The sequence below is a fragment of the Canis lupus genome, chromosome 21 (assembly GCF_048164855.1).
Source record: "Canis lupus baileyi chromosome 21, mCanLup2.hap1, whole genome shotgun sequence".
Classification (NCBI taxonomy): domain Eukaryota; kingdom Metazoa; phylum Chordata; class Mammalia; order Carnivora; family Canidae; genus Canis; species Canis lupus.
In genome coordinates this window covers 26617545-26628821 of record NC_132858.1, presented here as the reverse complement: position 1 = coordinate 26628821, position 11277 = coordinate 26617545, and the positions used below count along the sequence as shown (strand labels likewise).

General features: G+C 34.8%; 1 pseudogene; it reads left to right on the top strand.

Moving 5' to 3' along the window:
• The first annotated feature begins 6572 nt into the window (after positions 1-6572).
• On the top strand, positions 6573-7024 carry LOC140613238 (large ribosomal subunit protein eL28 pseudogene; annotated as a pseudogene).
• The last annotated feature ends 4253 nt before the right edge of the window (positions 7025-11277 follow it).

Sequence of the window (11277 nt, the reverse complement as noted above, 5' to 3'; positions counted from 1 at the left end):
GAAATAAATTAATGTAAAACAGGAAAAAAAAACTCTATTTAAAAAGAAAGATTAAAAACAGAACCAAGTAATAAATGAACAGCTTATGGGAGAAGAGAATGCTTATATTTTGAAATCTATGCTAAAGCACATTCCTATAATTTAATGAGCTTCCCAATAACTATGTAAAAATATAAAAGATGACTTATTCAGTTTTGATTTTTTTCATTTAATGCAGCATGTTAATTCATTAGGAAGCCACTGTACCATTTATGACCTCTAAAAAAATATGCTTTATAGCCCATTGTTTAAGTTACTATAAAACAAACACCTGTAATCTTAGTGGCTTATTTTTTAAGATTTTATTTATTTATTCATTAGAGACACACACACACACAGAGGCAGAGACACAGGCAGAGGGAGAAACAGGCTCCACTCAGGGAGCCCGACGTGGGACTCGATCCCGGGTCTCCAGGATCTCGCCCTGGACCAACGGCGGTGCTAAACCACTGAGCCACCCGGGCAGCCCAGTGGCTTATAGTTTTAAACAACATGTGTTTATTTAGCTCATGCATCTGAGAGTTTCCTAGGAATAGTTAGATGTAAGCTGGGCTCAGCTGAACAGTGCTGTTCATCTTAGTTGGTGTGGCTGCCTGGCCTGGGGTATGTTCTCATGTGATGGAAGAGGTTCAGAGATGCCTGCATGACTGTTCAGGTGCTTTTCAAGACTGCACTTACACTATGTTTCCTATAAGTCCATTGACTGAAGCAAATTGGATGGTCAAGCTCTTAGTTGAGGAATGGCAACTCTTCTCACCTCACCCCCAAAATGGGAGAATACAGAAAGGTACATGGGAAAAAGTATGGAAATCTAATCCTATTACTGGCAGAGAGAATGGAGAATTGTAACAGTAAGTCTGTCCACCACAGTCATACCCAGCCATTCACTCAACAAGTAATTTTTTAGCAATTTATATGTGACAAGATCTATGTAGGAGAAGGGGATGTGGTTGGAAACAAAAATGCAAAAATCCCTGGCCTCTTAGCAGTGATATTTTAGGGGAGAAAAACAGAAAATAAAATCTATAAATAAAATACAGAATGCACTCATTAGATTATGACAAATATGTAGCAAACAAGATAAAGCTGGGAAGGAGAATGGGGCATCCTAGTGGATAGATAATATTTTAAATAGGATGATAAGAAAAAGACACAGTGAGGAGGCGACATTTAACTAAAAACCTAAAGGAAGTGAGGGCACTACCTACACATATAAATTAGAATTTCAGCTAATCAAGAAATCAGGAAATACAAACACTCCCAAACTGAAGCCAGTCAAGTTATGTAAAAAAAAAAAAAAAAAAAAAAAAAGGGCAATGAAATCAGAGTGATAGGGGGAAAAAAAAGTGTATGTTGGCTTTATAAAGCACTGTAAAGAGTGTGACTTATACTCTTGAGTAGAAGCAAAGGCAAATACAGATTTTTGTGATGTGAGCAGATGTAAGTTTTAACAGGCTCATTCTGCCTGTTTTATTGATTTTTAAAAATATTAATTAATTAATTAATTAATTTATCCATGTGAAACACACAGAGAGAGGCAGAGACACAGATAGAGAGAGAAGCAGGCTCCATTCAGGGAGCCCGATGTGGGACTCGATCCTAGGACCCCAGGATCACCCCGAGGGCTGAAGGCAGGCGTAAATCTCTGAGCCACCCAGGCATCCCCTGCCTGTTTTATTGAGAAGAGAATGTAGGCAGGAGGGAGGAAGCAGAGAGACTACTGCAATAATTTAGATGAGGTAAGATGGTGGCTTGGTGGCTTGGAGTCTTGGACCAGGGCCATAGTGGAGGGGATGGCAAGAGATTGCTCAAATCTGGATTCATTTTAAGGGAAAATTGTTAGTATTGATTGTAAGATTGGATGACAGGTAGAGGACAGGGGAGGAACTGCCTTTCAAATTTTTGGTCTGAGCAACTATGATGTAGAAATGACGGTTACCAGAGATGAAAAGGATATAGAGATAGTTCGGCTTTTGGTGATCACCAGGAGCTTGGTTGTGGGTGTGTATCACACTGGAGACATCAAGTAGACAGTCATACATGCAAGCCTAAACTTTTGGGGGGAGGTGTGAGCTAAAGATATACATAGACGAGTCATCAACACAATAGAAGTTTAAGACTGAAGTCACGTACAGCATGGTCCTCAAATATAATTATACCAGTATGGCAGTGTAATCCATTTAATTCAAATAAACAAGTATATATTATTCACCAACTATTTTTAAGATTTGCCTAGGCTCACAGTGCCTATCCTGTAGAGCATATTGTCTTAAACATCTTATAAGGTACTTATAAATGTTTTTAAGCCTCATCCAAATAGCTTGGGGTGAAGGAGGGATTTTCTTTCTTTTTTTTCTTTTTAAGATTTTATTTATTTATTCATGAGAGACACACACGAGAGAGAGAGAGAGGCTGAGACACAGGCAGAGGGAGAAGTAGGCTCCATGCAGGGAGCCCGACTTGGGACTCATCCCGGGTCTCCAGAAACACATCCTGAGCCAAAGGCAGTGCCAAACTGCTGAACCACCGGGCTGCCCATGGATTTCTTTTAAAACAGTGGAAATAAAGATTAAATAGGATAAAGCTACAGAAGCCCCAATAAGAGGGGCTGAGAAAAGATACAATGAGGAATGAATCTCACTGAGCTTGGAAATGTCCAAGGTGCGTACCCCTAACTCAGATGATTCCAGGCATACGATTGATGGGCCAGTCCTAAGTGGTTTGGAGAGTCAGACTTGGATCTAGAGCGTGTGTACAACAGGATCTAACCCAAGCCAGGCAGGACTGGGGGGTATGCAAATCTGACAATAAGGGCAAGTAAGCCACAGCAGGAACAGGGACTGATTTGGCAAAGGATTCCAGAAGGCACCATTAGAGTCACTCGAGAGACATCTTAAAATCAGTCTCACGGAAACAACTCTATTCTAGTCTCTAAGTTAAAGTTCAGTCTCTGAAACACTAGAGATTTCTGTGTGATTGGCCTTTCCCTAATTCTAGAAAGCTATGATCTTTCACTTCTATTTAAAAAGCTATAATGCTTTCTTGCTCCCACTTCAACACACAAGTCAGAGTAGCGGGTACCATTAAGTTGGTGTGTGTTCTACAGATAAACAAGGATTTTGAAATAATCTGTATACAGGGGTATTTGGTCAGGCCTGGAGATTTAATTGAACTTGGTATTCATTTACGAGTAGTTTGTTTACTTTCCTATACCATTAGCAAACTTATTAAAAAGGAAATATAAATAAACTTTGTGCCAATTACATAAGAAAATAATTGGATTTTATTAATCCAGGAACTCAGGCAATCAATTAAGGCAAGGGTACTCTGGTCTCAGTCACCTCATTATTCTTCACGCTAATTAATTGCAAATACTAATGGGTTGCTTAGAAATGGGATGCTTTATTCCTTTAGACACATATAAAAGCTCTTAAAGTAGCAATGTTTGTGTCTTTGAAAAAAAAAAAAAAAAAAAAACAACATGTTTCCTGAATGGAGTGTTTGCTTTAAAGTAGAAAATTCCATCCTGAAGTATCATAGTGGGTTCTTTATAAATACCTGTTCAATTCATAATTTATTTTTAATTTATTTTTAATTTTATTTATTTATTCATGACAGACACAGAGAGAGAGGCAGAGACACAGGCAGAGGGAGAAGCAGGCTCCATGCAAGGAACCTGACGTGGGACTCGATCCTGGGTCTCCAGGATCACACCCTGGGCAGAAGGTGGTGCTAAACCGCTGAGCCACCCGGGCTGCCCTCAACTCATAATTTAACCCACAAATAAATAACCTTTTCAAGCTTAAAATCTAGTAATGATGTCAACTGGATTAGGAATTAAAAAGAGTATAATATATCATATATAGGCTCAAGCTCCAGCTATTAAACTAATTGATTCTATGGTAATAAGTAAGATTTTTAACATCTCAATAAATGTAATTTTTTTTTCTCTTCTTCCTGTCCCTTTCTCTCAGGAATTTAGGATTTATCTCTCCAATTCATAGATGGTAATAGATTCTTTCTGGATCTCATCTCTTTAAAATAATAATGTTGTTCCAAGCAGGCCCAAGCTTTCCAGCCAATCTGCATGTGTTAACCCACATAGGAGCTCATTTTTCCTGAGTAGAAAAAACATAACCAACCTATCTGATCTTGCTTGGAAGGCAAAATTTTACTACCCTCTTATATTGAGAAGAGTTGATCATGCTTCCTCAAAATCACTTAGCCTATCTTATATAAGATTGGAATAATTATTTCTAAAAATTATTTCTGAAAAAGCTTATAATATTATCTGTGTGGTTATTTGTGCAAGTTCTTGTGTCAGCTTTTCTGTTAATTTAATCAGTAATTTTAATTTTTTTTTAATTTTAAGCTATGTTTGTTTCAAAAATTATGTATTTTAAAAAATTTCTATATCTGGGTTATGTCCTTTATCAACTTCAGCTTGCTTTTTTTTTAAGATTTTATTTATTTATTCATGTCTCTCTCAGACACAGAGACAGAGAGAGAGAAGCAGAGACACAGGCAGAGGGAGAAGCAGGCTCCATGCAGAGAGCCCAATGCGGGACTCGATCCCGGGTCTCCAGGATCATGCCCTGGGCCAAAGGGGTGCTAAATCACTGAGCCACCTGGGCTGCCTGCATTTTAATTTTTTTTCTTATTAGTCCTATATGTAAGGTATCTTTTTGGTCTTAATTAGTTTTAAACCTTATTTTTATTGTTGGTTTTCAGCAGTTTGACAATAACATGTTTTGCTATAGTGTTTTTCTTATGCTTGGGGTTTGGATACAATTTAAAGAAATTTGGAAGACTTTATGTTATTATTTTCCTATATAGCTCCACCTTTTACACCTTTTTTGGAACAAAATCATTATCATTCATATGGTAAAGAAAGTTGTATAGCTCATTGTTCTGTTAGTTATTTTTAGATAATTTTCTCTGTGCTTTATTTTTTATAATCTTATAACTATTTTCAATTATATTGATCTTTCATATGGCTTTCAATTTTCTTCTTATCCTCTTTAGCATATATTTCATTTAAGAGTTAACTTTTTTTATCACTATAATTTCCAGTTTTATAATTCTAACTTTTCCTGATGAAATTCATGTTTTTCTTTCCATCCTTGAGTACATTGTAGGCTAAAAAATAACTATTTTAAAGTTATAGCCTTCTAGTTCCATCATTTTTGTCATTTCTGGTCTGTTTCTATTGATTCATGTTTCTCTTGATTATGCGTCACATTTCTCTTGTTTCTTTGCATGGCTTGAAATTTCTAGTTGAATGTTGGACATTACTAATTTACCTTAAATGTTTATATTGTTTTATATCATCACTTTAGAGAGTGATGACCTTTGTTCTGATACACAGTTAAGTTACTTATAGATGAGTTCAATTACTCTAAAACTTGTATTTAAACTTTAATTATGGTGAGTCCAGAGTAGCCTTCATTCCAATCCTAATTTAGGCCCACTAGTAAACTGAAACTCTTCTGAAAATTATATCCATTGATATGTTGGACATTTTATGTATATTTAATACATTTGTATATTTACACATATTTAATCCATTTTGAAGTCTATCCACTCTGGTTGGTAGAAACATGAACTGTTTTTCCCCCGGGCATTGTCTGTGGGCTATTGCTTTCCACTGTTATTTTTTAATGTTTTTGGAGGGATATTCCTTTCCTGTATGTGCTGTTCAACACTCAGCCAAAAACTTAAGGGAGTTCTTTGAAGATCTGTGGGTCTCTCTTTCTTTCTCTATCTCTCCCTCTCTCTCAACCTCTCACCTTCCTGTATTCATCTGTATTCAGTATCATGAATTTAAGTTGCTTCTCCCTCCCCAAATCCAACTCTCTTGTAAGTCATTGAGACCTGAAGTCGTTGGGGAATCTCACTTCCTATTCTTGATCTGGAAACTCATTCTGTGTAGTAAGCTGGAAAAAATTCAGGGCTTACCTTAAATATTTTCCTTATTCCAAACATCCTAGAAATTCAGTGCCTATCACCCAATATCTAAAGTTCCATATATTTTATTCTGTTTGCTACATGATTACAGTCAGGGGGAAATGTCTGTAGCAGTCAATGTTTCATAGATGAAAATACAAGTACTTTATTTAATATTAAATTAGGCATTATTCAGAAATAATATACACACCTATTATCCTACTACTCACTTTTAACATCTACTCAATCTGCATATTGGCTTCAGATCAATCTAGTGAAGGTATATTTTATACTGAAATGTAAGTTGCATACAGAATAGAACACAAAACATCAGTACAGCTTGATTAATTTTGACAAATTATATTCACCTGTGTGTAACCAGAACCTAGATCAAGCCATAGGACAGTAGCTCCCCTGTGCGGAGGTTAACAATTGACTACTAACACCAGAGATATTTTGACCTGTTTTAAATTTTGTGTAAATGGAATCCTACATTTCATATTATTTTTTATTCGACTTCTTTCATCAATAATATGTTTGTGGTTCTTTCTGCCTCCAGCCGCGCCCAAGCAAGAGGAGCTGCAGCTATGTCCACCCACCTGCAATGGATGGTTCTCTACACCTGCTCCAGCTTCCTGATCAAGAGGAATAAGTAGACATTATATAGCAAGAAGCCCAATAATCCGAAGGCTGGCAACTCTGCTACTATAGGCTGATTCACCACAAGGCTGTGGGCGTGGAGCCTATGGTGAAGGCAGAGGTATAATGGTGGTCAAAACAGAGATGTGGCCAGAGAAAACCTGCCACCTCTGACAAGTGGATCACCATTACAAGATCGCCCAGGCCAGCCTCAGTGAAAACCGGGCGGTGACCCACAAGAACAAGTGCAGCCCGGATCTGCACATGCCACTGTTCTTAGAGCCAGCACCATCCTATCCAGCCCGAGCCTGTGATGCTGAAGAGGAAGCGGCCGGCCCCACGCAGAGATCTTGAGTACCTGCTCCTGGCCTCCAAAACAATAAAGATGTCAACTACCTAACAAAACAAAACAGCAACAAAAATACTCTGTGGAGTTCATCTATGTTGTATGTATGATAATGCAGACATTAATTTAATGATATACAATAATAATGATTCCATATTAAATACAATAAGATGTGTTATCATTCTCCTTTGGTAGATTCATAGGTTGTTTTGAGTTGTTTTTTTTTTTTTTTTTTTTTGTTTTAAACAGTGATCTTGCTATGACTATTCTTTTAATATCTTTACAGTGCATATACATCCACATTTTAAGGGACTTTTTATCTAGGAGTTGAACTATCTGTATATTTCAAATTATTTTTAGATCAGTGAAGCACTGGAAATAAAACCATTGCTCCTTTTTTCCTCTAAATTCCTTTCACGTAGGTACCTATTATCATAAATTGCTGGAAACTCTTTCTGGGCATATTTTAATATACCAACCTATACATGCAGTATTTACACATAATGCCTTATAATATAGTTTAATAACCAGATGAATGGTATTATGATTTTGCTCTCAGCATCATATTTATTCATAGTGTTAAATTTAGGTTGTGCAGTTACGATGCTGCTGACACCACAACAATAATTTGGAAGCATTACTTTCTTCACGGCTTCTTGGAATTGATTAAGTAAATTCAGAATTATCTATTCATTAAAAAAACTTGTAAGCATTCCCTCACAAAATCTTTCAGGTATTGTGTTTTTAATTTTGGCAGAGGATAGATTTGAAAGTTAAAACAGTAAGTGAAGGTAATGGGGAATTGTTAAAATACCATTTTTAAATATTCTTATGGTAATTGGATAGATTTTTCTATATTGAGTCAGCCTCAGCATTTTACCTATTCCAGTATATTAATCTCTAAAACATTAAAATCTATTAATGTAAATTGAGCAAAGAATTAGCTTACAATTCTTATTTTTTATATTTATCTGAGTTTATGTCCCTGATCTCTCTTCTACTGTGAAATTTTGCATTCTCCTTCTTTTCCTTTTTGAAATTATACGTGTATACATTTATTCAGTGAGATGTTGCTCAAAACAGCAGATTGTAAAGAACCCAAATCTTCACAAAAGACAATAGCAAATAAATTATGGTACTTTCACACATTGAAACATGAGGCCACCCCCACATCACCAGCATAAAAAACTGATGTCAATAAGTGAAGAAAAAAAATTGTAGCTGATGTATGCAATATGCCATTATAAGGGAGTTAATGTTATATACATGAATATATGATGGAAAAATATTATAGATGTACATATGCGCATATATGTGTATTATACACACAAAAACACACGCACATGTATGTACATATACCTCTGGAAAAATTCAAAAGGCAATGATGCCATTAGTTGCTTTCAGAAAGAGGAATGGGAGGGTGCCAAGGGACTGTATGGCCAGGAAACTTTTCACTTTCCATCCTTTGTGTCTTTTGAATTTTGAATTATGTCAGTTATGTGAATATATTACCTCTCCAGCCAAGCTTATTCAGTTTCCTAATATGTAGTAGCAATTCAAACTTCCACCAGTAATTCATGAGACTACCTGTTTCACTTATTATTATTAGCACTCAATGTTATTAATCTTTATAATTGTTGTCATTTTAAATGCTGAAAAGGATTATATCATTGCCGAGGTCTTTATTATCTTGTCTCCTAGTAGGGTTGACTATCTGTTCATATGTTTATTATTCATTTCCATTTCCTCCTTTATAAATTGTCTTTTTATATGTTTGAATTGTTTTTGGCAATTTGCGGAGAGTTCTTTGTATATTAAAGTTATTAGCCTTATGTCTTCCCACATTTCTTGCAATGAGCATTTATAGTTTCCTTAATAAATGTAATTTAAAATTTCTATTGCCTAATCATTAAAAAAAGTTTCATAGCTAGGTAGTGCCTAATGGCAATATAATATGAAATAAAATCCTACATTTGCATAGTGCTTTATAGTTTACAAAGCTTTATCATGACTTTCTACTTGTAAAAAAATAATTACTTAATTTTTAAAAGTAACTCATTCACCTGATTCAAAATGTGAAGGATACAAAAAAACATGTGAAATTTTTTCTTCTTGATCCCAAGTAACTCAGACCCCTTAGCTAGAGTTAGTCAATGTTATCAGAAATTTCCTGTATTCCTCCAGAGTATTTACCCATATAAAATCACATGTGTATCATTATCCCCTATATACAGATGGAAATATTATTAGAGACACTACACCTGCCCTTACATTTTTATTTAATCCTGTAATTTAGAGAACATTCCAGATTAGTACAGGCAGAACTTTCTCATTATGTTCTCTGACAATACAGTATTCTGTTTTATGGGTACCCTGTAACTTATTTAGCTAGTGTTCTATAGAAGAATATTTAGGTCTTTCAGAATTTTTTTATCACAAAGTTTGAGGAAGATAAAAATATTTTACATTTATCATTTCAGGTTTTCAATCTTTAAGATTTAGGAAGGAAAATTACTGGGTGAAAGTTATGTATGTTTTGGATTTTCATAGATATTACCAAATCTGCCTTCTAATAACTTCTGGTTTTCATATCCTTACAAGTTCAACGTTGTATCAAACTCCTTGATTCTGCAAATCTAATAGGTGAAAGATGTTCCATTTGTCTTATTACAATAGTTAATCATAGATAGATAAGGATCTATAGATCTCAACCATTTGTATTTCCTTTTCTTTGAAATGCCTATTTATGTCTTCCTGGCTGTTGGATGTTTATTTTTATTGTGAGAAAATTCATTAAACATACAATTTCAATCTTGTGTTACTTGGAATTTATTCTTTTACAAAGGATGAGATTTGGAACCAACTTTATTTATTGCTAGACTTCCAAAATCATTTATAGAATAATCCAACTTTCCTTACTGATCGGCAGACTAAATTGTATATTAAATTTTCCATATTCTAGAATCCTTCCCTGAGCTTTATATTCCGATTCACTGACCCGTGTTGGTTCACATTAATTAGATACTTTTTAATTATTGTTGCTTTTTAATATTTGCTTATGTCTTGGTAGCATGAATTTCTTCTTGTTGCTTTACATTTTCAGGGTCTGATGAAAATTATTTCTTTTTTATCTTTTATATGAATTTTGGTATTAATTGTCTAGATACCATCTCCTTCTCATAAAAATCTTGATATTCATGAGCAGAAGAACGGATAAATATATCACTGTGAAGTCACATAATGTTGGACAAGAATAAACAAAGAGCAACACCACTAACATGGCAAAGCCAATTGTTAGCAATGTAAGCCAGAATTGTTGTGTCCTCGTGGAAGGAGAGTCATGGTAATTCAGAAAAGCTACAGGGGGATTCTCCAGAGTGATAGGAAAGTCGTACATCTTGACTGGGTGTTTACACAAATTCCTCATTCACTTACCATATATAAAGGAAATTATAAATTGAGGTGCTACATGCAAGATCTTTCCTAGTAAAGAGGTAAGCATTGCTTGTACATTTTTAAAAATGAATTCCCCAAATTTAAATTCTAAAGGATCTCCTACAACCACTCACATTTTCGTTCTATTATAATTTCAGTTTAGCAATTTTGGTCCAAATTCCCCCAAGGCTGTTGAAACTGTATATGCATTGTCTCACTCAAATGGGAAACACAATCTCCAATTCTGCATGTTTCTCTGCAATCACTTTGTCTTCTCCACCTTAACTATTTCAGTCCTTCTCTTTTCAGAATTTGAGCTTTATAATATCATTTATTTCATTGAACTGGGTATGCTTAATTATTCTTTAATTACTATTTGCGTTTGTACTAGGGATAGTTGGTTATAAAGTAAATCCCGTTTAGAATACCCATTCAATTCTGTCCTTTCTTAAAATTTCAAATTAAAGCTTTATCTCTGAATTCCCTTTCCAGTATTCCGACCCTCAATAATCTATTTTTTGAAGGCCATCATAATTATCTTTAATCTGATTAGCAATTAACAGGTAAATTATCTAATGCTTATGATTTTTTAATTCAAACATATGTGCTGTCTTCTTATTGGATTATAGCATTATTAAGAAGTGTTTTAGATCATTCTGCTTCCTTAGAGCTTACACAAAGGAACAGCTAATTCGCAAACTCTTAATTGTTTGAGAATTACACATTAGAGTGATCATTTGAAGACTCAAATATATATCAGCAAGTTTGCAAGAAAAATCCATTACTGGATATTAGTAAAAATGCCCCATTCAAAGTAGAATATAATCTATAGACATACATATTTTGTTATAATGGTATATAAAAACTATGGC